The following is a 7,220-nucleotide window of genomic DNA, read 5'->3' as shown; positions in this document are numbered from 1 at the left end:
ACCAGATGCAGTGTAGGTTGCTCCGTGCCGCTATGTGTCAGGTACAGACGAGGTCAACGTGAGGCGCCACGGCCGTATAGCAAGAGGCCACTGTACTGGAACACACTGCAGATGTTACGTACAGTTCCTGCAATTCATCCTCTTGACAGCATCCTGAAGTGTTTTGAAGGCTGTGGTGTCACCCCGATGGATTTCCTCTGTTTTTTAGATTGACAAGTTGCAGTGGTTTATTGTTGAGGAATCAAAGCCTTTGAGTGTGTGTTCTGGGCTGTGTTAGTTACTGGGAATCCCAGGGTGTCTTTCTACTCCTGCCAGCAGCAGTGTTTATAGGATTTTGTCTCATTTTCTCCAGTGTTAATTTATTTCCATAAAAGCAGCCATGACACATTCTCTCCACTGTGTTTCTGTGTGGCTTTACTGAGCTATGAATTTCTCGCTCTCCCCGTTTCTCTACTGCAGGATCAAATAAACCCAACTGACATCAGTTGCTGCTGCTGCTGCTATGCCCACTGAGACAGTCACTCGTCAGTCTCGTTGTATCTGCTCCCTTTCGTGCTTCCTTCTTTCCCCCATCTACACCCTGCCGTTGCATTGTTTCGTGGTTCTGGATGACTTCTCACCATGTTGTTATGCTTCCTGAGGTATGTCATTATGGTTCATCTGTGTCAGTGCATAAATGAACATGTTGTGGCACGGTCTGCTTCAATTTCCCATGTCTGTGAGAAAGTCTCTCAAATATCATGCTGCCCCTCCCTCACTCCCTGTGGGTCTGTTTGGCAACCAGAAAATGCCATCTCTCTCATCGTGGGATTATATCGAGATCACTGGGCTTTGATTGCAAAACCATTAACGCCACAGTGTATTGGAAAATGACCTATGACCTTTCACATCGCTTCTTCTCTCAGACTGTTTGGTTCCTGGAGGTCTGGGTCAGGTTTTTTTTCCATAGTATTTGTGCTCAGACTGCCACTTAATGAGGGAGAACAAGGCTGAGACATTTCTTGATCCAAGGGTTTATTCCTGCAGCGTATTGGATTACATTCGTACAAGGGGAACGATGACTCTTTTATTCTGTGAACAAGATCATCTAAATATACAAAGAGCACACAAAGCTCACAGGATGTTGAACTACATCATGATTCTGACTCAGTCAATTTCCATCTCCAGTTTGTTTAGACCTACAGAATAAGTCCTCAGTAATGGTACTCTCCTAGATCCTAAAGATCTGGCACTCAGTTTCAGTTTATTTATATAGCAACAAATCACAATGTAAGTCACCCCACGGTGCTTCAATGTCTAATCCTACCCACCCACCCCAGTAAGTACATGGCAACAGCAGAAAGGAAATACTCCCTGTAAGAGTGTTCCATGATGCATAACACAAAATGGCTGACGCACATCCAAAATGTCCTTGTAACTATCTGATCTAAACCTAATTGCTTTTCAAAATGGCTGACGCACAAAATGTCCTTGTATTTGGTCAAACTATCAGATCCTTTTACAGCTGTCTAATTGATAAAACCATCTGATCTTTTTATATATGTTTAATTGATAAAACCAAAGTATTCATGTCCATTTGGAAAAAGAATCAGCATGATGGAACACTCTGTTTTTACTGCGTGACACTACACTATGCTACAGACATACACACACTATAACATTTTTACATAACAACCTTGAATGCAACGCGAAGAGATGCCCGCCTACTTCATATCACTTTGCAGACAACCCACATAGACACTGATTCAAGACAGGCTAAAGACCACCCACATGGGAGTGGCTTAGGCACAGGAATAAAAGTTAGAGGACAATGGAAGTCAGGGTTCTTTGTTCCAGGTGTTTGCATGTGACCTGTTCAAGATCCCAGCGCTGAGATGATTCTCCAACGCTTTACAATACAACATCTAAACTTTGAAGTCCGTTTCCTGTCCAATTCTTTGAAGATGATGATGAAAAAACTAACACTCTGTCAGGCATTTTTTGATTGCAGGAAGAAACCTCAAGCAGACCAGACTCAGAGGGGTGACCCCCTGCTTTGGCTGTAATACCAGTAAAAAAAAAAAAAAAATGCAGGTACAGTATTTATAAAGTTGATCATAGTGACTCGTAGTCCACAAGTGGTGAAGTTCATGGTTCATGAAGTGGGATCACCAGTGTCAGCTAACAGTTCCTCTCTTTTAGGTGGTTTTCTGACATTGCTTCCAAATCTGAAAGGCTCAATTTCACATGCTTACAATCAAATTAATCTCTTATGTCCAGTGCCACTGAACTTTATAAAGTGACTTTTGGAGGAAGATCTGGAAGTGGTTATATCTGAGGGAGAAAAAGATTCTAAACTGTGTACACAAATCCTCTATTTGCACAAGACAGTCTTATTCAATGTAACATAGTACACTGTACTAAGGTCCGGTTATCGAAGATTTATGAGGACATATCCCCATCTTATGATAAGTGTCAACACTCCCCACAGATCTAATACATATGTTCTGGCTTTGACCTTTCCTACATAATTACTGGATCGAGATTTTTAACACCCTGTCAGAGGTGATTGGGGAAAAGGTGGAACCAAATGCTCTTAATTCATTGTTTGGTGTTGCCCCAGCATCGATCTCTCTCACTGAATCTAAAAAAAGATGAGTTTTTTTTTCTTTTTCTTTTACCACCTTGTTGGCAAGAATAATAGTAACCAACTGGAAATATCGGTATCACCCAGTCACTCCCGCTGGATTAGAGATATCCTCTATTTTCTTAAACTGCAGAAAATCATTCTGTCTTTATCTGGCTGCTCCAATAGATTTGGGAGAATATGGGGCTCATTGTTTCAGTTTGTTAAAAGAGCGGATCTCTCTCACATTCCTGAATGGTGTTCTGAATTGTGGTATCTGTTGCTGACTGATCTATAACCTGTTGACTGATGTTTGCTTTTTTTCTTTTGTTGTTGTTGTTGTGTTTATTTTTGATAGGTTGTTTTAGGTATGCAGCAATATATCAACTGTTTTTCTCTTTTTTACAGGAAAATATGCTCTTTACAACTTGTTATAAATGTTCGATATAATTGCATACTTTTGTAAAACCCAAACAGTTACAACAGCAACAATAGCTTTAGCCATCTCTTTGGTCCAATCACAGTCCATTGAAGGTGAGGGCAGACATCACAGGTCCTGTAACAAACGAGTAGAAGGCCCTATTCTCAGCATTCTTCTGATTAGTCCAGGATGGTCTAAATAGCATTATGCATCAAGTTATCAATTTAAGGTAATTCTGAGTACCTCTAAAAACAACTGTGTTGCTTCTGGATCATGTTTTTGTCATTTCAACATATGAATGATAGACAGCGAATGACAGAATCCTCTAAGATTATGATTTAGTGAAGAATGAAAATGACTTTCTATGTTTGAGAGGCCTAATGTCCCAGTTTATGCCACTGAAAAACATCCCCACAGCATGATGCTGCTGCCACCACTGTGCGTCACTGTAGGGATGGTGCCTGGTTTCCTCCAAATATGACACCTGGCATTCGCACCAAGGAGTTCAATCTTTGTCTCATCAGACCAGAGAATTTTGTTTCTCATAGTCTGAAAGTCCTTGTTAACCCCCAAAACGTGAATCAGCTGCAAATCATGAATATCTGCAAACTGTTAATTGCAAAATGTGAATACTGAAAAAAATATCTCCCAAGACGTAAACGCAGATCTCACAAAATGTGAACGCACGTCTTGCAAAACATGAATATCATTCATAATATATATATTCAGTTTAAGTAGTTTACGGTTTTCATTTTATGCATCAATTACTGCAGGAAATCTTGATCGCAACCCCTATCACTGCAAAAATGTTTTTTTTGGGGGGGCGTTGGTGGTGGATGGGGGGGAGTCACTACAGCCAGTGAAGCGGGGAGCTGAACCCCAAGCAGCTCTTGCTTCTGGTGTCATGCACCCAGTCCCACTGGGCGTATCCCACTCCGTGGACAGCTCCATGGAATTTGACTGGGACGGTCCACCTGTCAAACGGTAACATAGGTGTCAAACTCAGGGAGGACAGAAACCTCCCCTTGAGACTCCGGTAAAGTTAGAAAGATATTCACAGATTCAAAGTTCACGGCTCAATAAATCTTAAGAGAAACGTTGTAGAAAAACAAACAACACTAGTTTCTAACCTCAGGAAGGTAGAAAATGAGCTACAACCTTATTATTATCCATATGAGCCGTCCTCTGAGCTGGAAAAGTAACATTGATCTGAACAAATTCAGACAGCTGAGAAACTGAAGCATAGGGACCGTCTACAAAGTGCAAAAACAAAAACAGACACCAGAAAGTTATTTCATGAATTCAGATGTGGTGTCACCAAATTCACTGAACCCGTCAATGGTCTCCTGCTGGTTATACTACAGCACTCAGTGTACTTATGTACATGTTTCTTAGGGTTTTTTTTTTTATTATTTTGAATAAATTTTCAAAAATCTGAAAAAAAAAACTTTTCACATTGTCATTATGGGGTATTGTGTGCAGAATTTTGAGGGAAAAAATGAATTTCATCCATTGTAGAATAAGGCTGTAACATAACAAAATGTGGAAAAGTGAAGCACCGTGAATAATTTCCAGATGCACTGTATCCCTGGACTCCATTGGCAGGAAGCAGATGAGATTCTTTACTCCCCTGGACAGAACACCGGTCTGATGCAAGTTACTTCCCCATGCAAAGCCAGTACCCACTTTCAGCTGGGTACTGGCTTGACAATGTAGGTGAAGTGTTTTATGTAAGAACAAAGACAAGTAATGTGACTGGGAATATTACATATTGGGAGCCCAACTCATTATCCACAGTGCTAGTATGGATGATTTGTGTACTACATTCATTGTATATATTTCTAAATGACATCTTCCAATGATTATCTCCCTTGTTATTTGAAATTTGGAAAAACTCCACCTCCATCTGCACTTTGACTTGTTCCAAAACAGACAAACAAGAATGCCTCAGGGCTTCTGTGCAGGATTTCATGCTAGTTTTTGTTTGTGTTTCTCTTTAGACTTTTCATGCCACGCATGTAAAACAAGGAGGCACTCAAATACAATGTATGATTTTCAAAGGTAAAAATTTGTACATCCTACATTCTGGGAATGTGTTTCTGCAATAATGGATTGAAACAGATAAGCAACAATTGAGTCTTTTGCCAACATAGGCTGAGTAGAAATATTTTATTAAGTTCCTGTATGTCCCACAGCTCTTTAAGGAACCTCCTACCATAAAGCAGGAAAAGGAGTTTCTTCTGGACAGTTGTCTCCTGCCCTTTAGTTGCCAGTTTGTAGTGAAGCCACACAGATCTTGTTCTTATCGGCTGTGATCAATACTCAAGTAATTTAAATGGAGCAAAGATTGAGGGTTCGAGTCCCTTCGTGGTCGCTTTAACTCAGCCACATGGGGTGTGCAGCCAGTACATTCTGAGTGCCGGTCCCAAGCCCGGATAAATGAGGAGGGTTGCGTCAGGAAGGGCATCCGGCGTAAAACAAGCAAACCCAACTATGCAGACTCAGAATCGAATTCCCATACCGGATCGGTCGCGGCCTGGGTTAACAACGTCCGCCACCGGTGCTACTGCCCAACAGGGTGCCGGTGGAAACCATGGTGAGGACAGGAAGAGAAATGGTGTTGGGGTCATTTTAAAGGAAGAGTATGTTAAAAGTGTGTTGGAGGTTAAGCGAGTGTCTGACAGGGTGATGAGTGTGAAGTTGGAAATTGAAGGGGTGATGATGAATGTCATCAGTGCATATGCCCCACAGGTAGGTTGTGAGACGAAGGAGAAAGAAGATTTCTGGAGTGTGTTAGATGAGGTGGTGGAGAGTGTGCCCAAGCATGAAAGAGTGGTGATAGGAGCAGACTTCAATGGGCATGTTGGTGAAGGGAACAGAGGTGATGAGGAAGTAATGGGTAGATATGGTATCAAGGATAGGAATGGGGAAGAACAGATGGTAGTTGATTTTGCAAAAAGGATGGAAATGGCTGTGGTGAATACCTACTTTAAGAAAAGGGAGGAGCACAGGGTAACATATAAGAGTGGAGGAAGGTGCACACAGGTAGACTACATTCTTTATAGGAGATGCAAGCTAAAAGAAATCACAGACTGTAAGGTGGTAGCAGGAGAGAGTGTCACTAGACAGCATAGGATGGTTGTTTGTAGGATGACTTTAGAGGTAAAGAAGAAGAAGAGAGTGAGAGCTCAACAAAGGATCAGATGGTGGAAGCTGAAGGAGGAAGACTGTTGTGTGAAAATTAGCGAGCAGGTGAGAGAAGCACTAGTTGGAGGGGAAGCAATTTTGGACAACTGGAAAAGTACTGCAGAAGTGGTGAGGGAGACAGCTAGGGCAGTACTGGGTATGACATCTGGACAGTGGAAGGGAGACAAAGAGACTTGGTGGTGGAATGAAGAGGTCCAGGAAAGCATAAGGAGAAAGAGGTTGGCGAAAAAGTTTTGGGATAGTCGGAGAGATGAAGAAAGTAGACAGGAGTACAAGGAGATGCGGCGTAAGGTGAGAAGAGAAGTGGCAAAAGCAAAGGAAAAGGCATATTGCGAGCTGTACAAGAAGTTGAATAGTAAGGAAGGAGAAAAGGACTTGTACCGATTGGCCAGACAAAGGGACGGAGCTGGAAAGGATGTGCAACAGGTTAGGGTGGTAAAAGATGCACATGGTAATGTGCTGACAAGTGAGGAGTGTATGCTGAGAAGGTGGAGGGAATATTTCGAAGAGCTGATGAATAAAGAAAATGAGTGAGAGAAAAGGCTGGATGATGTGGTGAGAGTAAATCAGGAAGTAAAAGAGATTAGCAAGGAAGAAGTGAGGGCTGCTATGAAGAGGATGAAGAGTGGAAAGGCAGTTGGTCCAGATAACATTCCAGTGGAGGCATGGAAATGTCTAGGAGAGATGGCAGTAGAGTTTCTAACCAGATTGTTTAATAAAATCTTGGAAAGTGAGAGGATGCCTGAGGAGTGGAGACGAAGTGTGCTGGTTCCTATTTTCAAGAACAAGGGTGATGTGCAGAGCTGCAGTAACTACAGAGGCATAAAGATGATCAGCCACAGCATGAAGTTATGGGAAAGAGTAGTAGAAGCTAGGCTTAGAAAACAGGTGAAGATCTGTGAGCAGCAATATGGTTTCATGCCGAGAAAGAGCACTACAGATGCAATGTTTGCTCTGAGAATACTGTTGGAAAAGTACAGAGAAGGA

This window comes from Thalassophryne amazonica, chromosome 13 (assembly GCF_902500255.1).
Source record: "Thalassophryne amazonica chromosome 13, fThaAma1.1, whole genome shotgun sequence".
In the NCBI taxonomy this organism is placed as follows: Eukaryota; Metazoa; Chordata; class Actinopteri; order Batrachoidiformes; family Batrachoididae; genus Thalassophryne; species Thalassophryne amazonica.
This window is presented reverse-complemented; position numbering follows the sequence as displayed.